Source organism: Narcine bancroftii, chromosome 4 (genome assembly GCF_036971445.1).
Source record: "Narcine bancroftii isolate sNarBan1 chromosome 4, sNarBan1.hap1, whole genome shotgun sequence".
Taxonomy (NCBI): Eukaryota; Metazoa; Chordata; class Chondrichthyes; order Torpediniformes; family Narcinidae; genus Narcine; species Narcine bancroftii.
Genome location: NC_091472.1, coordinates 80,964,296 through 80,990,632, shown reverse-complemented (window position 1 = coordinate 80,990,632; position 26,337 = coordinate 80,964,296). Strand labels below are relative to the sequence as shown.

Sequence of the window (26,337 nt, the reverse complement as noted above, 5' to 3'; positions counted from 1 at the left end):
TCCTGCGAGTTTGTTGTTGGTGCACCATTCAGCCAAGTTTTCAATCTCCCTCCTGCGAGTTTGTTGTTGGTGCACCATTCAGCCAAGTTTTCAATCTCCCTCCTGCGAGTTTGTTGTTGGTGCACCATTCAGCCAAGTTTTCAATCTCCCTCCTGCGAGTTTGTTGTTGGTGCACCATTCAGCCAAGTTTTCAATCTCCCTCCTGCGAGTTTGTTGTTGGTGCACCATTCAGCCAAGTTTTCAATCTCCCTCCTGCGAGTTTGTTGTTGGTGCACCATTCAGCCAAGTTTTCAATCTCCCTCCTGCGAGTTTGTTGTTGGTGCACCATTCAGCCAAGTTTTCAATCTCCCTCCTGCGAGTTTGTTGTTGGTGCACCATTCAGCCAAGTTTTCAATCTCCCTCCTGCGAGTTTGTTGTTGGTGCACCATTCAGCCAAGTTTTCAATCTCCCTCCTGCGAGTTTGTTGTTGGTGCACCATTCAGCCAAGTTTTCAATCTCCCTCCTGCGAGTTTGTTGTTGGTGCACCATTCAGCCAAGTTTTCAATCTCCCTCCTGCGAGTTTGTTGTTGGTGCACCATTCAGCCAAGTTTTCAATCTCCCTCCTGCGAGTTTGTTGTTGGTGCACCATTCAGCCAAGTTTTCAATCTCCCTCCTGCGAGTTTGTTGTTGGTGCACCATTCAGCCAAGTTTTCAATCTCCCTCCTGCGAGTTTGTTGTTGGTGCACCATTCAGCCAAGTTTTCAATCTCCCTCCTGCGAGTTTGTTGTTGGTGCACCATTCAGCCAAGTTTTCAATCTCCCTCCTGCGAGTTTGTTGTTGGTGCACCATTCAGCCAAGTTTTCAATCTCCCTCCTGCGAGTTTGTTGTTGGTGCACCATTCAGCCAAGTTTTCAATCTCCCTCCTGCGAGTTTGTTGTTGGTGCACCATTCAGCCAAGTTTTCAATCTCCCTCCTGCGAGTTTGTTGTTGGTGCACCATTCAGCCAAGTTTTCAATCTCCCTCCTGCGAGTTTGTTGTTGGTGCACCATTCAGCCAAGTTTTCAATCTCCCTCCTGCGAGTTTGTTGTTGGTGCACCATTCAGCCAAGTTTTCAATCTCCCTCCTGCGAGTTTGTTGTTGGTGCACCATTCAGCCAAGTTTTCAATCTCCCTCCTGCGAGTTTGTTGTTGGTGCACCATTCAGCCAAGTTTTCAATCTCCCTCCTGCGAGTTTGTTGTTGGTGCACCATTCAGCCAAGTTTTCAATCTCCCTCCTGCGAGTTTGTTGTTGGTGCACCATTCAGCAAGTTTTCAATCTCCCTCCTGCGAGTTTGTTGTTGGTGCACCATTCAGCCAAGTTTTCAATCTCCCTCCTGCGAGTTTGTTGTTGGTGCACCATTCAGCCAAGTTTTCAATCTCCCTCCTGCGAGTTTGTTGTTGGTGCACCATTCAGCCAAGTTTTCAATCTCCCTCCTGCGAGTTTGTTGTTGGTGCACCATTCAGCCAAGTTTTCAATCTCCCTCCTGCGAGTTTGTTGTTGGTGCACCATTCAGCCAAGTTTTCAATCTCCCTCCTGCGAGTTTGTTGTTGGTGCACCATTCAGCCAAGTTTTCAATCTCCCTCCTGCGAGTTTGTTGTTGGTGCACCATTCAGCCAAGTTTTCAATCTCCCTCCTGCGAGTTTGTTGTTGGTGCACCATTCAGCCAAGTTTTCAATCTCCCTCCTGCGAGTTTGTTGTTGGTGCACCATTCAGCCAAGTTTTCAATCTCCCTCCTGCGAGTTTGTTGTTGGTGCACCATTCAGCCAAGTTTTCAATCTCCCTCCTGCGAGTTTGTTGTTGGTGCACCATTCAGCCAAGTTTTCAATCTCCCTCCTGCGAGTTTGTTGTTGGTGCACCATTCAGCCAAGTTTTCAATCTCCCTCCTGCGAGTTTGTTGTTGGTGCACCATTCAGCCAAGTTTTCAATCTCCCTCCTGCGAGTTGTTGTTGGTGCACCATTCAGCCAAGTTTTCAATCTCCCTCCTGCGAGTTTGTTGTTGGTGCACCATTCAGCCAAGTTTTCAATCTCCCTCCTGCGAGTTTGTTGTTGGTGACCATTCAGCCAAGTTTTCAATCTCCATTCTGTTTGCTGACTCATCCCTGTCCTTTATACAACCCACTACCATGATATCATCAGAAAATTTGTAGATGGTGTTATTGTCGCATTGAGCCACACAGTCGTAGGTATAAAGTGAGTAGAGCAGGGGGCTAAGAGCACAGCCCTGTGGTGCTCCGATACGGATGGAGATTGTGGAGATTAAGTTCTTACCAACCTTCATGGATTATGGTCTAGAGTGAGGAAATCCATGATCCAATTACTCAGCGGGGTGTTAACTCGCAGGTCTTGGAGTTTGCTGATCAGTTTTGTGGGAATGATGGTATTAAATGCCGAACTGTAGTCGATAAAGAGCATCCTGATGTATGCAACTTTGCTGTCCAGATGTTCCAGGGCTTTGCGTTGGGCCAGTGAGAGGGCATCCTGTTACCACAATAGGTGAACTGGAATGGATCTGTGTCACTGCTCAGACAGGAATTGATAAGCTTCATCACCAGCCTTTCAAAACATTTCATCACTGTTGATTAAGTGCTGCTGGTCAATAATCATTAAGGCAGGTTAATACACTCTTCCTGGGCACCAGTAGGATTGATGCCTGTTTGAAACAGCTGGGTACCATGCCCTGCTGGAGTGAGATATGAAAGATATCCATGAATACCTTGGTAAGTTGATCAGCACAGATATTTAGTACTGGGCCAGGTACTCCATCCAAGCTGATGCTTTCCTTGGATTCACTCTCCTGTAGGCAACACACCTACAAACAGGGTGAGATCATCAGGGGACGTGAGTGTGCGGAGGAGAGGTTCTTCGCTGTTACTCTCGTTAAATTTGGCATAGAAGGCATTGAGTTCCTCTGGGAGAGCAGTTTTGCCGTCTGCTACTTTATCGGATTTAGTTTAGTAACAGGTTATGGCTTTTAGGCTCTGCCACAACTGTCAGGTGTCCCTTGTTGTTTCCATTTTCATCCGGAGTCTCTACTTCACCCAGAAGATAGCTTTCCGCAGGTCATATCTGCTCATGCTGTACAGCATCTGGATCTCCGGACTTAAATGCCTACGATCTGGCTCTCAGCTGGTTCTAGATTTCATTGTTCACTCAGGCTTCTGGTTGGAGAAAATGCTGAATGATTTGGTGGGGATACACTCATCCACAGCTGTCTGTGCCTGCTTCAGTGTACTCGTTCAGATTCTCAGCAGAGTTCTTGAACACCGCCCAATCCGCTGACTCAAAGCCCTGTAACTTGGCAGATGACACAAAGTTGGTGATGTTGTGAATGGTTGTTGTAGGTTACAACAGGATATAAATAGGATGCAGAACTGGGTGGAAATATGGCAGATGGAGTTCAATCCAGATAAAGGTGAAGTGATACATTTTGGAAGGTCCGACTTAAAGGCAGAGTACATGGTTAAGGAAGATTCTTAACAGTGTGAAGAACAGAGAGGGACCTTAGTTAAAAAGGCTTATAGTATGCTGGAATTCATTAGTCGAGGGTAAAACATGAAAGTCTGTAGACACAATGGTGGAGAAACTCAGCTGGTCAAACAGTATGCTTTATGTCTCTATCTTTGCTATATAAAGTACACTGTTTGGCCAGTTCAGTTTCTCCAGTATTGTTTTTTTTTTCATTAGTCGGGGATTGAGTTTGAGTCGTGAAGTAATGTTGCAGCTCTGTAAAACTCTGGTTAGAGCACACTTAGAATATTGTGTTCAGTTCTGGTTGCCTCATTACTGGAAGGATGTGGAAGCCCTGAAGAGGGAGCAGAGGAGATTTGCCAGGATTTTTCCTGGGTTGGGGAGCATGTCTTATGAGGCAAGGTTAGCAGAGCTAGGGCTTTTGACTTTGGAGCGAAGAAGGATGAGAGGTGACTTATTGGAGGTCTACAAGATTATGAGAGAGATAGATAAGGTAGAAAGACAGCACTTTTTTTTTCCAGGGTGGTAGATTCAAACACCATGACATCTGTATAAAGTGATGTGAAGAAGGTTTAGGGGAGAAGTCAAGTGTTAATTTTTTACACTCTCTGTGACTGCCTGGAATACATTGCTAGGTGGTTGATGCTGGAACAATAGAGACTCCTAGATGGGCACATAGATGAAAGAAAAATAGAATGTTATGAGGTTGGGATGGTTTAGTTTTTATTTGGTAGGTTGGCATAACATCTTAGGCCGAAGGGCTTGTACTGTGCTGTAATGTTCGATGTTCTGTGCTCTATGTGTTCTGTCAACAATACTATGGCCCAGTATGTGATTGCTAAGGACAAGACAAAATAATTTGTATTCATGTTTTGATAGGAAGATTAAATGGATGCTCTATCTCAGCTTCCTCTGAGATCCTCGCATAAGCCGTTGACCTCCTCTTGAGATTCCCTCCATCACAGCAGCCAATATTCAGTCAATTAAGCGTGATAGCAAGAAATGGCTGAAAGCACAGGATATGACACTATCTATGGAACCACATAACATCTTGCATGTAATATTGAAGAGCTGCTATGGTCAAGCTGCTCCATCACAATTACAACCTTTGAGAATTGCCCATGGATATGCTGTGCACAAAATGTAGGACAAATACAATCTGACAAGTTCTCTCAAGCAAACTATTCTCTATGATCAACTGTTATCAGGCAACACTTATACTTCCGTAACTTGATCACCAATAGATAATTTGGGTATTATCAGGATGACTTGGTTTGTCACCTCATGAAAGCCAAAGAGCTGAATTCCAGAAGCGTAAAATTCCCTACTGTGAATAGGAAAACAGGACATACGTGGAATATCCTGTGGCAAGTGACTCAACTCCTGACACCCAAAGTACTTCCATCACTATCACCCCAAGGTGGTAGAGTGTACCATCTGCAAAATGCACTCCAGCTGCTATCCTTGGCCAAAACATCTCATAAACCTCTATACCAAGAAAGATAGACATGACAGACACATAGCACTTACACCATCCCCTCCAAGTCATTACCTATTTAGATGCATTTTCCTACATTGTCACTGAGAATACCTCCCCTAAAGAAGTTCCACAGTTCAAGTTGGGGCAGTGAGTGAGACCATATTAATGCTGGACATGTTAATACATGCACCCTGAAAAATGACTACTTACTTACCTGGATTTCTTTAGTATGCTTTCACCTAGCCAAAATCCAACATTGTTTTATCACTATGCAAAGTGGTTGAGCTGTGGTAGTAAATTAACCAAGACTTGCAGTGCATATGTTCCTGCATGTCAGAAAATACTGGTTTAATGCTTCATGTTAAGATTGTTGATTTGTATTTCATATTTCACAACAATGAGATACTGAGAGCAGAGGTTATCAATTTGACTGGCAAAGTAACACACTCAAAGCTGAATGAAGAAAAGGAGTTGAATTACACAACCTTGCTTTCACAAAGATTTACACAGTGTGTGTTTTTTAACCATGGTGCAAAATCCCTAGAATAATATTCTACCCAAGCATGCTAAATACAATCAAGGAGAGGAACTATGTTTAGATTTCCACATTTGAATTTCCTCACACATTTGGCTTTAACTTATCGGGTGTTATTGGCAAGACAAATAGTGACAGACTTTCCTGTCCTGTAACTCCATTTTCATCCTTCTGCAGAAAGTAACCTGCTCAGGTGTGAGTTTGGGCTTTATCGCACAAGAAGTCATTTCACTTTTATTGTCTGTCCTCATTAATTGGCAAGGTCCTAAACACTGGAATTCTTTCCTTAAACCTCATCTCCATTTCTTCTCTTTTCTATCTTAAGACACAATTCTCCAAGAGTTTGGTCAATTACTTAAATTTTCATGCAGTATTTCATGAAGGCTTCTGGAAATCTTCTCACCATACTAAAATTGATTTATGAATGCATGCTTATTCTATGTGTTTTATGAATTTTTTCAGCAGCTTATTTGAGAATAGTTTTGGCCCCTGGCGATTGTCCTCTTAACTGCTATCACAAAATATTATTAATTGTACAGAGCAGAAATCTTGGTTAGTTACTTACTGTACGAACCAAGTAGTCATATTGACCAGCTACCCAGATTGCATAATAGAAATAGGGTTTAACACTTGTGGGCAATGTCATGTTGGTGGCTGTAGTCTACTGAAAAATTAAGGAGTCTGAGATTCAAGATTCAAGTCCTTTTCTTTACATGTTCTAATGCAAAAAAATTATTTTCCAGAATCTGCAACCCTCAAGACTGCTGGTGAACACAGTCGCCTCCATCTTGGGCCCAGACCCTGCAGATGCAGGATTTTAAAATAAACCACTGGCAGCTCCATTAACAGGCCATTTAAAGCTTGTATGGAGCCATTGGTAGTTGAACTGTGTGGTAGAACCCTGCAGAGGAGTGTTGTGCTCTTTGCACCAGTGCTGTGTCAGCAGCTCTGGCAGGGCTACCATTTGAGACTGCTAGGCCATTTGTGCATGACAAATTGATTGACTTGACATCATCAATCATAAATGATTGTCAGTGCCTTTCCACCTACACACAAAAACCCTAACCCCATGCAGGACAAAACAACATTTTTGATTGGCACCAAATCCTCCATCCTGAATTGTCACTCCTTCCACCATCAGCAAATTGAGGCCACAAAATTCACTAGAGCAACTTTTCAAAGTTCTTTTCAACAGCCGCGCCCCCCCCCCCCCCCCACCTCATTCAATTCTACAATCAAGTGAGACAGTGGCAACTATTTTGGAATGCCACACACCTGTGACTTTGCCTCCATGTCACCCAGACTTGAAAATGTATCGCCATTACTACTCTGTCAACATCTGAGAATTTCTTACCTACTGCAGCGCTACATACCACTATCAACTTTCTCAGGGTTATTCAGAATGTCATTAGATAGTGATGACCACATTCCTAAACTGAACTTGAAAAGTTATGACCTGCTCATTTTGATATTGTGCAAACAAATTTCAATCATACATTCTTTTTTTAATATTTCGAGCTCTGAATTGTTCACACCATACAAAATGTATTTTAATCAAGATTCAGTAGCATTTTAAGAAAATTCTTTGTTATTTTTAAATTTCCCATCTAAAATGATCACCATGGTAGAATGGGGAGTGAAGACACAGTGGAGCTCTGCAGGATCCTACCATCTGGTTCAAATACCAATGGCTCTATACAGGTTTTAAACAGCCGGTTAAAGAAGCCAATGTTTTATTTAAATGCTGCAACCATGGAGTCTATGACCAAGATGACGATGCCTGTGCTGAGCAGTAGACCATAAGAACTTGCAGAGGACTAGAGCAGGGTACCAGAAAATGTGTAGCCTACACCCTGTTTGAAAAAGAGAAGCAGAGGAGGCAACCTTATGGGATGACGACCTCAGCAGAGAACCAGTGAGGGGATCTGCGACTGAAGAACACGCAGGCAGTGAGCTGCTGGTGACTTGAGATTGCTAGCGATTTCCATCAAAGGATTAAATTAGGGTGCTGACTGGCTCATGACTGGCTGAAGGGGTACCAGTTATTGTAACCAGGATGCAAGCGAATGCCGAGGGTGATGAAGACTTCTTGATTGTTTTGAGGTTTGGATCTGGAGTTAGGGTTGTTAATGTTTTGGACTGAAGGCTGTGTGGCTACGGAGGATGTGGGAGCACTGCAGACAAATCCATGGACACTCATTTTCTCTTGGGGGAGGGGGGGTCTCTCTTTTCTCTCTTTTGCTTCTCTTTCCCTGACTTTAAGGGGCGCCAGACAGTTTTTCTGATGGCGAATCTTTGTCTGCCTTACGGCAGACTAAAGTCATTTTTGTATAATATTCCACCTGTTTTATTACATGACAATAAAGGAATCTTGAATCTTGACCTACATGAGACCAATAACTTTACAGCATAAAAACACAACAGTAGAATGTGATCCAACTGTGGAAAATAAAAGGAAATAAATACAGGAAAAGGGTTATAAAGTTGTTAATAAAAACAGTTAGCCTGAAGATTGGGAACACCTTAGAATTCATCAAAGGATAACAAAGACATTGGTAAAATAATGGAAATGGAAAATGAACCAAAACTAGCTGGTAACAAAAACAATTGTGTATAAAGGCAAAGACCAGTAAGAGCAAGTCCAAGTTCTTCCAAAATAGACATGGGGAATCAAACAAATACTTTTGAATTTGTCTTTACAAAAGACAATTAAAAATTCTCCCAGAAATACTGAAGAAGCAAAGGTCTAGTGCAAATTAGGAAGTATTGAAAGTTAGAATTAGTAAGGAAGAACACATAGAGAAACCGATAAGCACGAGAATTGAAAATTAACAAGGATCTGATGACTTTATATCCCAGAGTTTTGACAGAAGTAGAAATAGAAATAATGGATGCTTTGGTTATCTTCTGTGGGTTCTAGAGTATGTTTTGTAAATTGGTGGATATAAAAAGTGACCGTACTATTTAAGAAATGTCAGAGAGAGAAATCGTTTGTCCCTGATAGACTGACATTAGTATTTGGCTGAAATCTACAATAGGGTGTGATATCAATGCTTAGATGCGCAGAAAACAATCAAATGATTGAGCTGTGTCAAATTGGATTTATGAAAGGGGAATCATGTATAACTGGAGTTCTTTGACAATGGTCAAGTAGAGTAACTTGGGGAGAACTAGTGGGTATGGTGTGTTTGTACTCTCAAAAGGATTTCTGTAAGGATACACACAGGAGACTAGGGAACAAGACTGACACTTCTGGAATAGAGGGGTAATATACCAGAATGGATCGAGAAGTCGCTGATGTATAGCTAACAAAGAAAGGGCATAAATTGGTCTGCTACTGGTTGTCAGGCTGTAATTAATGAGGTACTGCAAGGATAGGTGCATAGGATTCAACTATTGACAATCAATGGAAATTATTGGCTGAAGAGGTGAAATGTTGCATTCATAAGATTGATGATGACACAAAACTAAGTGGCAATGTAAATGATGGAGATGAAAAGAGACTTCATAGGTATGCAGGCAAACTGAACCTGCTAAATCGGGTGGTGAGGAAGGGTTTGCACTCTTGCCTTCACTGGTAAGGACATTTAACTATAAGAGTTGAGATGTCATGTTACAACTCTACAAAACCTTGATGATATCACTTTTGGTGTATTGTGTACATTCCTGGTTGCCCAATTATGGCAAAGATATCATTAAACTGGAAACAGTAACAGACAAGGATGTTGCCAAAACTGGAGGGCTTGAGTAATAAGGAGAGGCTGAGTAGGCTGGGACTTTACTTAGATTTAGGGGTGATTTTATAGAAGTATATAACATCATGAAGGCCATAAATAAGGGAAATAGTCATGGCCTTTTTCCCACCATAGGGGTTTCCAAAACTAATGGACATATATAGGTAAGAGAGGAAAAAGTTAAAAAGGACTCAAGGTTCACCTTCTTCATATAAGGATCATGGGTATGTGGAAACAAGCTGCCAGGGGAAACAGTGGAGGCAGATACAATTGCAAAATCCATTTAGGCAAGGGACATGGATAGAAATGCTTAAGAGGGATATGGGGGAATATATCCCCCTATATGGGGGATATAGGGCAACTAACCAGTACAAGAACAGTGCAGTACCACTACAAGGTGCAGTTAAGCCAAAGACCTTGTTTTTCTGCTGTAAAACTCTGACGAAGTAACAATATAGTGGATGAAGTACAATGCAGAAAAACCTGAGATTATCAATTTTAGTAAAAAAAACATAAATATTAAGTCTATTTTTAATGGTGAGAGAAAGTTTTATTATGAAAGGACCCATGTTGATCTTGTACCCAAGTCACTAAAAGTGCAGCAGATCATCAGGAACACAAATTGTACATCAGCCTTGACTGCAAGTGGATTTAAGCACAAAAGCAAGGTTAGCTTGCCAATTATAAAGAACCTTAGTTAAACCACAGGTGGAGTATGTGTACAGTGCTCATTTCCCTTTCTGAGAAAGGATCTACTTGACACAGAGAGAGTACTGCAAATAGGGTGGCAGGTCTTTCATAGGAGTAGAAGTTGATAGCCAAGGTATCAATTCTCCAGGGTTCAGAAGTTTGAGAAATGCTTAAAAGTATCGACAGGGTAGATATGGGGAGGATATTTCCCCTGACAGAGCAGTCTAAAAATTGTGATCACAGTTTCAATATAAATAAGTCAGATAGAGCCATGATGAGGCAAAATCTCTTTCATCAGGGGTTGTGAATCTTTGGGATTCACTACACCGGGTAGGGGAAGAATGAAGGTTCGGACTTTGAATGTAATCAAAGCAGAGATTAAAAGATTTCTGGATGTCAGAGGAATCAAAAGACAAGGGGATAAGACGGGAAAATGGTATTGAGTTAGAAGCTCAGCCATGATCTTCCATCTGCAGCTTGATGTCTGAAATGAGGAGAATGTGGCATGAGGAAAGGTTTTTGTTTGCTGGATTTGAGAAGATTGAGAGGGGATTTGATCAAAAGATAATTGACTGGGTGGATGTAGAGAGATTTTTTTTTCCTCTTTGGATCACTGTTTCAAATGGGGATACCTATTTAAAACAGGGACAAAGCAATTTTCTTATTCAGAGCATCATGACCTTTGGGAATTCTCTTTCCTGAAATGAAGCAAAGCTTTTGAATATTTTTAAGAAAGAGGTAAGCATTATAAGCAAGATAATAAAAGGGTACCATAAGAAAGCAGATGTGAGGGTTAGTTGTCATCTTGTTAAATACTGGAACAGGAAAAGGAGGCTGAATGGCCAACTCCTACTCCGATTTCTTATATTCTTGTCTTTCCCATTTGAGAGCAGCCCAAGCTCGAAAATTGTCCACACTTTACTGTAAGAGCATAGACATCATTTTCTCTGGAGAAAAGAAAATAATCTGGCTTTTCTTCACCAGAAAGAAAGGAGAAACGCACTGATGTGGATCTGAAATGATAGGTAAACACAATCAGAATGATCCCTATCATGTCAGAGCTCGAACCTGAATCATTACTATTCTTGATATATCCAGTTAGGTATTCATGGGACGTTTCTGTGTGTGGAGCAATTAGAAGTATGAATTCCTACCAAAGGGTGAAAACTCATGAAAAAGACTTGAAGGAAGGGTTAAGGAATATAATTTAATGATGGTGTTAAATGAAGGATGGTGGGAGTGCTTCTTGCCAAGCATAAGCACCCAGCATCGAAGGGTTTGCTGCAAGAACAGTCTTTGTTTTAACTATTAGGTGCCCAATCTCAGAATGGAATGGTTGTTGCCATGGGCTGAAATGTGACCTTCCATTTCCTGCAGCAACCTGCCTGTTATGAGCAAGTCATGGGAAGATCGAACCCATCAGGACAATCCAGCAGTTAAATTTGATTCAATTCTTTTTTTTTTCATTTTATAGTAACTATATGTGCTTGCCAATAGTCTGAATTTATTTAACTAAATTCAAAATATTTAGAGTGGGCTCCTAATTTAATTCTAAAACCAGATTGTATCAGTTTAAGTTAATTTGGCAGGTAGCTGAACTTAGTCCAATTCAAATACTTTGGTTTGCTTTCTTAGTCTGCTTTTTTTTTCTTTTGCTCTATAATATTCATTTACACAGGAATATTTTTTCTACCACATTTATTAAACTTCGTCAGCTAATATTTGTTCAACTCATGCTGTCTATGTTGAAGGCACGGGAAGCCGAACAAGTTAAAAGTTTGTCTTGCAGTTAGAAGCCATGATAGTTGTCAGGGTGAGGGGTGGGGGTGCGGATAGATTTAAGCTCCACCTCCTGGGAAAAATTGAAAAAAGGCTGCTTTTCTATTGGGCTCTGCAACCTCAGGAAGGTCCTAATTAGTAGGTCCTAATTAGTTACAGCCAACGAAATACTTTTGAGATGTTGTCACTGCTGTAGCATGAGAAGCACAGAAGATGTGCATTCAGCAAGCTCGCACAAGCTGCAAAATGACAATCAGGGATGTTAATTAAAGGATAAACATTGGCTAGAATCCTGGGATTAACGCCTCTGCAAATAGTCTCTAGAATCTTTCATCTCCTGAAAAACAGATACGGCCTCGGGAGAGTGCGACATCTGAAAGCTGGTACTCCCCATGTATTGCATGGGACTATATATTAACATTCTTTTGCATTGTGTCCTAGGGATTTGAATTAGACGCAGAAATGTTTTCATGTAATGCATACTAATAAGTCTTTTAGAGATTGGGCAGCAGCCTTGTGATTTTGATGTCACTACCCACTTTGGAAACCTGGGATACTGGATGTAGGAATGAGTGTGGGAATACATGGGGTGCATATGTGTTTAATTGAAAACTTCATTGATTTAGTGGGAAAGTTGCATGATCTTGAGTGGAGGTATTGCTTCCTGCTTTTCTAGGATGAAATGGTAAACTCAAAAGGCATTTTTCAATCTAGCCCCTGCTCTAAAACCATCATGTTTTCACATCTGAATCGCTAACTATATCTTATAATAGTTGAAAATATTTAGCAGTTCCAAACTTAAACATTAAGGTCAGTATTGTGAATTGGTTTGTAAATTCCTCATTCATAGACTATACACCAAAATGTGTGAAAACCCAGAAAAAGAATTGTACATGCCCATGTCCCCTAGATTCCATGTTTGTACATTAACTTTTTGAATAGGTCTTGAAATAGATTGAATAATTGAGAGAATGCAATGCAGGTCAATTTCCCCAACTAATTACTTTTTCCTCACTTCATGTTGTAATGCACATCTTCCTCAATCTCAGTTTAAAGGTTATACCTCATCCCAACCAAAATCTACTGAATTGAACAATACAAAATAAACACATTTTCACTTCTATCCGTTCTCCTCTATTCCCATTCTGCAAAGATGGCCATGGATTCTCAGCCATTCTCAGTTTAAGAAAGTGTCAATGGGTTTTTAGAAATGAAATTGAATCAAGAGGTGTGTGGTTAGTGCAGGAGAGTAGCACAGAAGGAAAAGTTCATTGTTGCTTCTATTGAATGCAGGGCAGCCATGAGAAGCCAGAGGTTTCGTTTGTTTCTGGGAGAAAAGGTGGCATTTATTCAAATAGTGTTAAATTTGGGAATATTGATGTATAAAGAATGTTAAGTATTCCTGTACACCAGCCATTGAAAGTAAACATAAAGGTGAACTATATATGCTCTTCATTCAAAGGACGATTAACTTGTGAAATTTACTCTCACAGAGAGCTGACGTCTTGTTTTTGATTTTTTTTTAATGAAGGGGAAAAACAAATGTCAAGATGCAAAATGCACTTGAGGGTAGATCAACAATATGACATTGCAATTTATGATACAACAGCAGTTGGCCTCTTCGGCAACCATGATGAGTCAGCTTTACAGACAGGAGGTTGGGAGGCTCGTAAAATGGTACAGTAACAACAATTTGGACAAGACAAAGGAAATGAGTGGACTTCAGGAAGACGAAGGTCAACCACTTTCCATAACACATCAATGGATCTATTGTGGAGAGCACAAAGTTCCTTGATGTGCATATAACGGATGACATATCCTTTTTATAGTGTTTGTAGAAAAAAAGATTTGTTGAAACTGTTGGTGTCAGTGGCTCTTTACAAAAAAAAACTTTTATTGGTTTGTTGAAGAGATCCAGAGATCCCAAGGGGAGCCAGAGTACCCCTCATGTTCTGTTTTGTGGTTGATTAATATACGCTGTTACTCAAACAAAGCACTAGATGGTGCCCTTTCTTTTCCTGGGACAGAGGATTAGTTTCCAATGATGGTCCTTCAGGTCAGGGTCAATTAGAATAAAAATCTTTATAAATATACCAAAGTATTGAACAGTTTACTGGCATGCATTTAAATTTTAAGTCATTCAGAGGTGTGACTGGAACACCAATAAGAAATGCTTGAACTCTTGTGTTTGCCTTAAGTAAGGTCCATCATTCCTTTACACATTAAGCATCACATATATTTGATCAAGGAACTGTTTGGAAGGTGACACATTCTGTCCCCTTGGCCAAGGTCCTGCTCCTGTTTATTACTTTAATGCAAATTATTACTCTCTATTGATGATACACAATTATTCAGTGAGTAAGACGTTGCAGATCTAAATACAATATGTGGGTTGATGTATGTACTCAATGATCCAAAAATTAAAGATCCAACTCTTAAAGGATGTGTATAAATGTAAGATAATTAAAATTAATATTACAAAAATTGTAGTAGGAATGAATTGATATTTTAAAACCTTATCATTACTTGCTGAAATATTTACAAAATAAAACTGCTAAAAGACTGTAAATCTTACTTAATGTGTGATTCAGAGTGATTTATTTTGTGTGTAAAATGATAATCACTAGGTTATTAGTTTTTTGCATAGCATCAGAGACCAGGGTTAAGCAAAGTTGGAAGAAAGCTAAAATCTGTTGCCTTCTGCTGCCCATATCCTACAGGCTGACAAGTGACAGGCTCATAGTTTCTTCGTTAGTTCTTTTTATATCATGGCATTTTTCCCCAGTGATCAAGCAATGTTCATGACATTGTTTTCTCAACTTTTAAACAAAATGGATAACTAACTAGTGTAAGAAATCATCATATTGCATGAATACAAACCTGACCATTGATTTCCATAATGTTATATTCTATTGCAATTCTTCATGGGTTTAGTTTGAAGGGGCGCACTGCCTGAATTCAGCAAACTGCTTCTCATTCCAGTTTCTCTTTTGATCATGAATTTTACTGCCTGTGTAAATTTGTGCAATTGTTCAACCAAACATGTTTGTGTTTGAATCTTGGCCTTTGAAAAGCTTGACTATTTCCACATCTGCCTCACTAATTTACTGATGTGCTGCCATTGCATGAAGCAGACTGTATTTTCTTCTTTGACTTTTTGTATAACCTTCTCTCTACCTTGTCAGTTTTGCAAATCATCTTCAATGCAAGAGTATTCATATGTGGAAAAATGTGCACCTGTACACATTGAAGGAGTCATTAGTCACTCGAGTGTGCACTCAATTCCAAAACAGTGATTTACAACACACTGCATAAAGCTGGAGTTACAGCTGTTCAAGTATTTACAGAGTTCACTCTCTTACCATGACTTGACCATGAATCTTCAATCTATTTTTCATTGATCAAGGATGTAACAACTCCTGTAGAATGCCATATAAGAGACATTGAAATGTTTTATCATTTAGAGGTCTGTTGCTCTAAATTGAAGACATTATTATTTTGTGGTAGGGAATGCAGAGATAAATGGAAAGTGTGTACCAACATAATGTCTGGACATTGAATAAGATCTGTGTAATGGTAGAGACAATCACATTATCCAACAATAAAATGCACTGGAAAGTTTTCAGCAGATATGTGGTATCTCTTTAATTATATAGCCATGAAATTATAGCATACTGAGATTTCAATAGGCAAGATGGATAAGACAGAATAATTCTTTACAACATCCCTGATATTAATGTTTTCTCACATATCAATGACTGAATTAGGAGGCAGTAAACAATTTATTGGATATTAATTTCCATCTTCTTATGAAGTAGTTAGGTATACAATAATTCTTTTAAGAAATAGCCAAAGCAATTCTTATTCCATAAATGGAGAATTTTGTTATGTCATAGAACATAGAACAATTACAGCACAGAAACAGGCCACTTGGGCCCCTCTAGTCTGTGCCAAACCATTTTTTCTGGCCTAGTCCCACTGACCTGCATTCTGTCCATACCTCTCCCATTAATACACCTGTCCAAATTTCCCTTAATTATTACTTTGGGTAAATTTCTTTACCTTCATCAATTTACAAAATAAACTTGCAGAAATAATCGGGAAGGCATTCTGACAATTGTTGATACACAGCTGCCTCATGTTCTGCCAAGTGCAGACAGGGGAGAAAAAAAATCTCAATAACTTGTTGAGCTGAAATGCAGAAATTACTGGTAACAACACAGGTCAGGTAGTGTACATGAGAAGAGTTAAATGATGGAGGTTAAGGGCCTCCTTTCTTTCCCACAGACGCTGTCCGACCTGCTGAGTGATTCTAGTGCTTTTTTTTCTGTTATTGCATTTGTTAATTTAGTAACATTAATTACATGTCAGCATCAAATGTAATGAACAGTTTTTACTTATTAATGGAATTAATGAGTTTAAATTTGATTGCAGATGATTAGTACTGTATTCGAGTGCTGAGGATCTGTAGAAAAGATGCAAAATTATAGCAGAATCTGCCATCTCTATGATGATAAAATATACTGCAGAACTATTTTGAATAATTATAGGGAGATATCACTGGTATTCTGCTCAATTTTTATCCCTTAATCAAAAGTACCAAACAACCGTTATATGGCTGTTTCGAGGGCAGACTCAATGGACTGAATAGCCTATTTCTGCTCCTTTCTTATGCCATCACTATACATGAAACCTTGAGCAAGGTAGTTAGCATAGAAACTCTGACTCTCAAACAATGGTTTTCAAACTTTTTCTTTCCACTCACATACCACCTTAAGTAATTCCTATGCCATAGGTGCTCTGTGATTAGCAAGGAATTACTTAAGGTGATACATGAATGGGAAGAAAAACATTTGAAAACCAGTGTTTTAATCGTACCTCATTGACTCATTATGTGCACGGTTTCATAACTCCAAAGGAAATGGGCCAATGACAATTTTTCCTGAAGCAAAATATTTCAGTAACAATCAGGTCTAGAGCAGGAGAATGAGTGGGAGGAGCAAATGGTTGGTGAGTCGTTTAAAAGAGAGACAGCTTAGAGTTGATTTGTGGGAGACAGTAATTGTGTCATTAAGTTAATTGGTTGAGGGTAAGATAAAGGAGTGGAGGTACTAAGGCTTTAGCTTGAGAGGCTTTTGTGAGCAGAGGCTCAGCTCCCTGTGAGGTAAGATTTGGGAAGTCTCATTTTGAGTTAATCTTTAATTGCTCTAATTTAAATAAAGAGGCAGGTGATGGAGGCAGTTGGGGTAGTTCTGTTTTCTAATTGTGGGAGGTTAGGAACAGCACAGATATTGTTGATGACTATACCTGCAAAAGGTGCATCCAGTTACAACTCCTGGGAGACCATGTTAGGGAATTGGAGTTGCAGCTGGATGAACTGCAGATTATAAGGGAGGCGGAGGCAGTGATAGATAGGAGTCACAGGGAGGCAGAGACCCTGAGCAGACATGAGTCAGGGAACTGGGTGACTGTGGGGAAAGGGGGAGACAGAGTACTCCTATGGCTGTTCCTTCCCCCCCCCCCACCCAACCCCATAACAAGTATACTCCTTTGGATATTGTTGTGGGGGTGTGGGAATGATCTGTGGGGGACAAGCCACAGTAGTCATATCTCTGGCACAGGGGCTGGATCCTTAGCTCTGAAGGGAAGAGGGAAAAGAGAAGGGCCCTTGCAGTTGGGGAATTTCTGGTTAGTAGAATAGATAGGAGGTCTGTTGGATGAGATTGGAGCTCCTGGTTGGTATGTTGTCTTGCAGGTGCCAGGGTCAGGGATATGTCTGAGTCCATGGCATCCTGGAGGGGGAGGGCAAGCAGCCAGAATTTGTGGTCCAAGTGTGGACTACTGACATAGTTAGAAGTGGGGATAAGGTCCTGAAGTAGGATTATATAGAGTTAAGAAAGAAGTTGAAAAGCAAGACCTCAATGCTGGCAGTCTTGGGATTGCTGTCTGTGGCATGTGCTAGTGAGGGTAGAAATAGGAAGATGTGGTGGATGAATGTGTGACTCAGGAGTTGGGGCAGGGGTTTAGATTTCTGGATCATTGGGATCTCTTCTGGGGAAAGTCTAACTTGTACAAAAGGGATGGGTTGCACTTGGACTGGTGGGGGAACCAATATCCTGATGAGCAAGTTTGCTGAAGCTGTTGGAGGGTTTAAGCTAGTTTGGCAGGGGTGGGGTGGGGGTGGGGGTGGGGGAGGGTGGTTTGGTGGGAATCAGAATGAGAGTACAGAGATTAGGGAGGAAGAACACCTAGCTAGGAAGGGGGTGGGGGTGGGGAAAGAGGTAAAAGTAGATGGTAACTTAAGGAGTATTTGTGGAGGACATTCTCTTAAGTGCATATATTTTAATGCCAGGATTATTGTAAATAAAGAGGATAAGTTTAAGTCATGGAAAGACACATGGAAATGCAACACTGTGGCCATCAGTGAAACTTGTTTGGAGGAAAGGCATGTTTGGCAGTTAAAATTCCAAGATTCTGTTTTAGGCATTGTAGAACAGGAGGGATAAAAGGTGGAGGAGTTGCATTGTTTAAAAGAGAGGACATTATAGCAGTGCTGTGGTGAGATGGTCTGGTGTAATCATCCAGTGAGGCTATTTGGGTAGAATTGAGGAATGGCAGAGGCATGAAAACATTAATGGAAGAGTATTATAGACCACCAAATGGGCTGAGGGAATTAGAGGTACAAATTTGTAAGGAGATTGCGTATGTGTAATACACAAAGGTAGTAGTTTTGGGTGATTTCAACTTTCTGCACATTAACTGGGATGCCCATACAGTAAGAGGGCTGGATGGGTTAGAGTTTGTGTGTTCAGGAAAGTTTTTAATTGGTATGTAGAAGAACTGACTCAAGAGGGGGCAGTATTGTATCTCCTATTAAGGAATGAGATAGGTTAGGTGACAGGTTTGTGTTGGGGAACACTTTGGGTCAGTGATTGCAATACTATTAGTTTTCGGCTAGTAATGGAAAAGAATAAAGATGGGCCAAAGGTTGAGATTCTTGATTGGAAGAAAGCAAATTTCAAGGGGATGAGAAAAGATTTGGAGGGTGTGAATTGGGATAAGATTTTCAGGGAAGGATGTAGCAAATAAATGGAGGACATTCAAAGGAGAAATTTTGAAAGCACAAAGTTGATATGTCCCCATGAGCATTAAAGGGAAGACTAGAAACTATAGGGAGTCTTGGTTTTCAAAATATATTGGGATCTTGGCTCGGAGGAAGAGGGATGTGTACAATAGGTATAAATGGCAGGGAATAGTTGAATTGCTTGAGGAATATAAGGAGTGTGTTTGGGGGGGGGTGGAAATCTTAAAGAAATTAGAAAGGCTAAAAGGAGATATGAAGCTGCTTTGGCAGGCGAAGTTTTAAAAAAAATCCAAAGGGTTTATATAGGTACATTAAAAATAAAAGAATAATGAGGGATAAAACTGGGCCCCTTGAAGATAAGGGGATGGGCTCCATTAGAAGTCAGAGACGGGAGAAATTTTAAATGATTTTTTTTTTAGTATTCACTAAGGAAGAGAATATTGAGCCAAATGAAGAAGAAATATGGTAGGGAGGACATGGATAATACAAAGATTAATGAGGAGGTAGTGCTGGATATATTAATTAAGATCAAGGTGGATAAATATTCCCTAGGGCCCTGTGGGGCAAATTGTGTTGTATTTGTATTGTATATAGATGTGTTTGGGAGATAAATTGGGGCAGGTTTTCAGTGTAGGTTGCATAAAACCCTTCAAAATAGATCTAATTTAAAGTACTAGAGCTCTGCTCAAGCCAGACAGGGTGGCTTCTGTGAGTCTTTGCAAAATCTCAAGAGACTTCACTAATGGATTGTTGTTTTGAAAAGCAACAGATGAAAGAGATTGGAGGAGTAGTTCAGAGCCACAGGCTGTCTGGAAGTGTAGCTTGCTGTTCTAAGAGGGTCATGTGGTTTGTGCAGGTAGAGGGAGTTGAATAGCTTTTTCTCAGATCAATTCTGCAATGCTACAGTCAGCAGCAGCAGCTGGGACTGGAACAGGACAAGCTGGCAAGCCTGTGGAAATCCCCATTTGGATGATGGCTTGTGAGTGCTTAGTTCAGCCTGTTCAAATCCTTTGTGGTTCATGCAATAGGAAAGGACTGGCTACCTAATGTTTCTCTTGAAATAAGAGAAACAAAAAGGAACTCTGTGGTGATCTAAAAGAGAGGTTATTATCTGGAAAACCCTGATGGGGCAAGTTTCTTTGGCAAGACACTAACGTGGCTGATTAAAATGGATCAGTGTGTCCAGGAACAACAAATCTCTCTGAAAACCAACAAGAACCTTCCTGAGTGGTAACTGTTTACCCTTCAAGCACCAAAGCCTGGTGAACTTTATAAATGTTAAATTCTGTCCACAGTATAAGAATTGCCTGCAACTAGTGAACTGGGAGGAATGAGAAGTGAGATTGGACTGTGAACCTAAGAACTTTTCTGAACTTGCACACACATTATATACACGTGCGTTTAGAATTAGACGGGTGTTAAGTTAGGTTAGTTAAGTTAATAGTGATAAGTTAAAGTGTGATCCTGTTTTCGCGTTTAAAGATAATTAAAAGCAACTTTTGTTTAAGTAACCATTTGTCTTGGAGAATATTTATTGTTTCTGGGTTTTGGGGTCCTCTGGGCTCATAATACCTGAGGGCATTGACAGAAATATTTAAAATTTAACTGTCAACAGGGGTGGTGCTGGAGGTGGCTCATGTTGTCCCAATGTTCAGAAAATGAATCCAAAGGGTAAACCTGGTAACTATAGGCCTCTAAGTCTGATGTTGGTGGTGGTTAAACTATTGGAAAGCATTCTTAAATATGCTGTATAATTCAACTATTTGAAGGACAGGGATTGATTTGCAGTAGTAAGCATGGTTTTGTACATGGTAGATAATGTTTAACAAATCTTAGTTTTTTGAGGTTTCTAAAAAGGTTGAGAGGAAGGCTATGGATGTTGTCTTTGTATTTTAATAAGGCTTTTGACAAACTTGCTCATAAGAGGTTAGTAAGGAAAGTGGAAGCATTAGGTATTAATGAAGTAGCAAGATGGATTCATCAATAGTTGGATGGGAGATACCAGAAAATAGTGGTGGAAAATTGTTTGTTGAATTGGAGGCTGGCAACGAGTAGAGTGACCCTGGGATCTACACTGGGTCCACTGCTGTTTGTCATGAATATTAATGATCTAGATGATAGGATGGCAAATTAGATTAGTAAATTTGCAGATGATGCAAAGGTTAGTGTTGTGGGTAGTGAGGAAGATTATCAAAGTTTAAAGGCTGATATAGGACAGTTAGAGTGGACTGAAAGATGGCAGATGGAGTTTAATACTAAATGTGTGGTGCTACATTTTGATAGGACTAAGCAAAATGGATGCATATTAAATAATAGACAATTGAGGATGCAGTGGAACAAAGGGATTTAGGAGTCATGGTACATAATACTCTGAAAGTTCTATCATATGTAGATATGGTGGTGAAGAAGGCATTTGGTATGTTGGCTTTCATAAATGAGTATTGAATACAAGATTTGGGATGTATTGAAGTTGTACAAGGCATTGTTGAGGCCAAATTTGGAATATTGTGTGCAGTTTTGGTCGCTGGAATTATAGGAAGGCTATAAACAGAATAGAGTGCAGAGGAGATTTGAGAATGTTGCTGGGGTAGTAGGGTTTGAGTTGCAGGGAAAGGTTGAGTAGACTGGGACTTTATTTTCTGGAGTGTAGATGATTGAGGGGTGATTTGACAGGTATTCAAAACTATGGGGGACAGAGTCAATGTGGATAGGCTTTTTCCACTGAGTGGGGGAGATTCAAATGAGAGGGCATGGATTGAAAGTAAAAGGGAAAAGTTTAGGTGGAAACATGAAGGGATTTCTTCACACAGAGGGCAGTGAGGGTAAGGAATGAACTTTTGGCAGAGGTGGTAGGAGCAAGATCGATGTTAATATTTAAGGAAAAGTTGGATAAATGTATGGACGGTTATGGGCCAAAGGTGGGCCAGTGGGACTTGGTCTGAGAAATTGTTCGGCATAGACTAGAAGGGCTGAACTGGCCGATTTCTGTCCTGTAAATGGTTATGTTCATGATTCAACCCGGGTCTCTGTGATGAAGCTGCTCTGCTAGCTTTGCCACTGAAAGCAAGAGAAGCAACTGACTGGTTCTTCCATCACCAGCCATTCTTCATGATCTTCATCACAATCTAACTCAAAGGTCCAATGCATGGAGTCTTCAAAGAAGTCTTTGTGGTGGTGATCAGGAGTGACAATTTATTCTCCACTCAAAAATGTTTTTCTTCTCCCAAGCAAGGTTATTCTCTGTGATCCACTATCACTATAGCTGAGATCCATAAGCCCAGTAGCAATTTGAGCAAAGTATTGTCTAGTCTTTTCTACACACTACTGGTAGCCATAATGGGCTGTTCAAAAACATTATTTTCTGATTTCACCACACTTATAATAGCAGCTTGCATTTATTTTCCATGTTTACTATCCCAATGTACTTTTATCATTACTGTAAAAAAAAACTAGTTTGTTAGTTACAAGAAAAATCCCATAAATTTTATTTTTCACACTTAACAATCCAAATTTTGACAGTGTGGACCTCCCAAGTAATTAATGTTCATAGTTATAACATTGCAGGAAATGCTGCACTATTGAATTTCAAACAAACTGTAACAAATAGTATGTTAGGAATAGTAGATTGTACACAAAATATCACCATCGTCCCATTCTAATTAATACAATTTTTTTAAAGAGGATGTCTAGTGACTGAAAATGTTAATATAACTTTTAAACTATTTTAAGTATCTTTTTTTTTCCTCCTCAAATAAAATGAGCATATGGCAGCCATGCTCACATGAACCCTTAAACGACAGGAGGGACCTTATTCTGGTTCTGCATCCTGTCATCAGTGAATCCCAGGATATTTTTTTTGCAATGCTGTAAGACGTGATTGGCATTCGCCATTTGGATGAAGCTTAATATAATGCCACTTTACTGCAGGAGCCCTCAATCAGTTAATTAAACATGATATAAATCACGGCATGAATTTGTGAAGTAAGATTAATACGGCAAAGTAAGGGTAATAAAGAAGCATTGCCATTGTCTGAGTGTGAATCAGGAATATGAAGATTACCCTGTTTGAAATTGGATACCTTTGAATGTTCTTTGTGGCTAATCTGTCGGTATGCTTTGTGGAACCTGAACCTCTGTGCTGTCATCTTCAGCCAAATTCAGCCATAACTTCCTCAGCTTTCCTCGTCAGCTAAACTATTATTTGAGAGCCTGAGATCAAACCCTTCAACAGACAATGAGGCTTCTCAGTGCCACCTGAGACACAGATAACAAATTTAATAAATATTTCATCTCATTTTAGCAAAAAGAAATTGTTCTTTGGGAAAATAAGAATATGCCATATGCCCTACTAGTTTCATTCATTCAATGTGGTCAGTTAGGTTTTGTATATTAATTAGGGGAAATCATTCTTTTGAAGTGATTAATGCTACAGCATCTTGTTAATCCTGGGCAATTACTGTAACAAAAGATATGTGCAAGCAAAACATCAAAGACATTCTCAAGTTTGCATTGTATGAAATGAGGATGGGGGGTGGGAGCAGAGTAAATGTGCACTGAAAACATAACATGTAAAAGCAAATGTTATCACCATAAAATTTCAAACTAATGGCAAAGCAGAAGAAAGGAAGCCCCACAATGGGCAGGCACACTCTACACAGGAGATAAATTTGGGGGACAAGGGAGTTTGCAATGATTGAGGCTAATATTAGATATTTTAACTTTTTAGCTGCACATTTTTACCAAATCGATGACTACATGAGCAATTCTCCTTTAAGTATAAAATGGAGATCATGTTGGTTGCTTAAATCTGATGTGGCATTGTTCTATAATATCATATTCAGTAACTTGGTAATGATCCTGCAAACATGAAACGTGCTTGATGTCATTTACAGAGCAATTATGTACTTTATTGATGCAGCCTGTATCATATTTTGTCTGCTTGAACATACTACTTATTGTTTAGAGTAGTTACAGATACTCTAGCTCAAATTCATTCAGAATGAATGCATATAAGCAAGACAAAGTCAGATTTTAGAAACTTTCTTTCTTAATTGAATATCTTTATAAAATATCTATTTATATTCATACAGATGCTGGGGTCAAGAACAGGACACGAGATGCTGGGGAAACTCAGCAGGCTGCACAGCATCCATGGAGAATCAAAGAGCAGTGGATGTGTGGGGGCTGAGTCCTCCTTCAGGAGTGAGCCTGGTCTCCTCCATTTCTCCATCCTCACCTTTTTATCCAGGCACCTGCCTGATTTTCAGCACTCCTGAAGAAGGGCTCACCAATTGAGATCCTCCAGTATGTCTGTATATCCAACCACAGGTGGGGGCAAGTTTCAATCTCCACGATGGCAGTGGAAGGAGAAGTGTTTTAATGTTTGACCCATGGTCCAGTTTAGACTAACAATGGACTGAGTGCCAACAAAAAAATTGTACACTTTGCGCAATTGAATAAACTATTTGCTGATCTTGAGCTTGACCTGAAATGCTGACCATTCTTTGTCTCTAGATTTTAACTGACCCTCTGAGTTACTCCAACAGTTTATATTTTTCCCTCCAGTATCTATTGTTCAAATTTATCATCACATATTTCAAACATGCAGTGATGGAGATTGTTTTGTAAACTTTTCTACAGATCCTCCAATCTTTTGTTTTTACTTTGATCATGGTGTCTACAGACTTTTGTGTTTTACTCCTATAGATAGCTTTTGTTACTTAGTTGGATGTGTATTTTGTTGCACAGACACGGTATTGTTACTTGAATTCAATGTGTTTTTGTTCATTATTTGCTTGGAGATCATTTGGACTTCTGGTATTTTGGATTCTCTAGTTTCATCCCCACAAAAGTAATATCCATGTAATAGTCGACCCCATAAATTGGTCAAAATGGTCTAGAAAATTCCTCTTTTACACAATTTTATTCAGTATATTTATGAAAGCAAAACACAGGAAAAACTGTTGTTATTCAAATGTACCAATTATGAAAATGAAATCAAATAAGTGGCAGTGGGATTGACTGAGAATAAAACACTAATGAAACAGGAAAGCAACATGTTGGGCTAATGAATTTGGAAAAGTCCTGTTGGGTTTAAGCAAACCCAGAGCTTCCTTCTATTTTTGAGTTTTAAGAAGTATACAAGTGAGACCTTTCAATGAACAGGTTAAACTTCCTTATTCTAAACAGCTTCCTTAAAAATAATGTGTAGACAGCTAGATAGCAATTAATTGGAGTGTCTTAGACAGACACCTAACACCTAGGAGATGTATTAAAGGAATATCTTTTTTGAAAGATAATTGAGTCACAGCCAAAGAAAACTAAAAATATTGAACAGTAGAGTCTTTCTACAATATCATCACCAATATAAAAGTTGGATCAGCATAATCCTCCAGATAAGAATGGCTCCATTTGTTTTCCACTGCAATTTGTCACACTTCAGTAGACATAGGGTTGCCTGTAGTCCAGGTTAACATGATATTGAGTCAAAGAACAGAGCCTTCTTGAGAAAAAAGTGTGGAGATTAAAAGAACTCTAAATGATTTCATTACTGGTTCATCAATGCCAACTACCTCTCTTAGTGCATCCATCAGAAGTTGAGTTTTCATCAATGGAGCAAGTTCTATGGCCCCAGGAGTTCAAACACAACTGAATGTATCTGGTAACAAAGTGTGAGGTCATGAAATAGGAAGGAAATATTTCTACCTTCGTGCTATGAATGGGAAGATTTAGTCATAATTGGGTTGCTTAAGGCTAAAATTTCTCACCCTTGCCTATACTTGTTCTACTAATTAGTCAACTGGTTTTTAAAAAGTGGATTAAAGTGCTGTCGTTTAACTGAAAAGTAAAAAGTTAGCATTTACTGAATAGTTCAGAATAACTTGTATACTTTCATTGTGAGTAAGAGCTGTTGTGCAATATTTAAACATGAAATGGTAAAATGCATGCACTCCACTGAAATTGGCTAAAACATTTAGACATCTCAATCTCCAATAGTTCAGTTAGAAGGAAGACTATGTGACAAAATTGTAGTAGCAAACAGAGTTAAGCTTCAGATCTAGGATCTATCATCAGTGGGTTCTAATTGAATGTATTCAGTATATTGTGATTGACCATTCCAGCAATAGGACTGTAGTGTACATGATGTATGCATCATTCATGTGCAGTACATGGTGCATGTATGATAGGTTGTGGTCAGTTACAGGAGGCTTGAAACAAGCATTTGGTTTTTAAGGCTTTTATCAATGCTTTTATCTTGAGGCTAGTTTCAAGCAGTGGTATAAGCAGGTACCTTTCCATCTGTAAAGAGTTTGTACTTTCTCCTTGTGTCTGCATGGGTTTCCTCCCACTGTTCAAAATGTACCAAGGGTTGTAGGTCAATTGGGTGTAGTTGGGTGGTACAGGCTCGTGGGCTAAAAGGGCCTGATACCATGTGTTATGTCTAAATTTAAAAATTTGAATTTAAATAGACTTGAAGCTGGATGAGTTTTGTACCTCTTGTGATTTGATCTATCCTAGATCAATGACTGGCAGTCAAAACTGCTGCTAC

The 26,337-nt window shown here is 39.6% G+C and overlaps 1 long non-coding RNA gene across 2 annotated transcripts in view; it reads left to right on the top strand.

The window, feature by feature from the left end:
* The window catches only part of LOC138760738 (uncharacterized), an 83,001-nt gene extending 58,759 nt beyond the window's left edge, over positions 1–24,242 (top strand). Inside the window, exon 3 of one of the 2 annotated variants that reach the window (XR_011355841.1) lies at positions 23,879–24,242. This is a non-coding gene — a long non-coding RNA (uncharacterized lncRNA). Of the gene's footprint in view, positions 1–13,235; positions 14,146–23,878 lie in introns of those variants that run through there. The other variant, XR_011355842.1, reaches the window with a different exon arrangement.
* Positions 24,243–26,337: the final 2,095 nt, after the last annotated feature.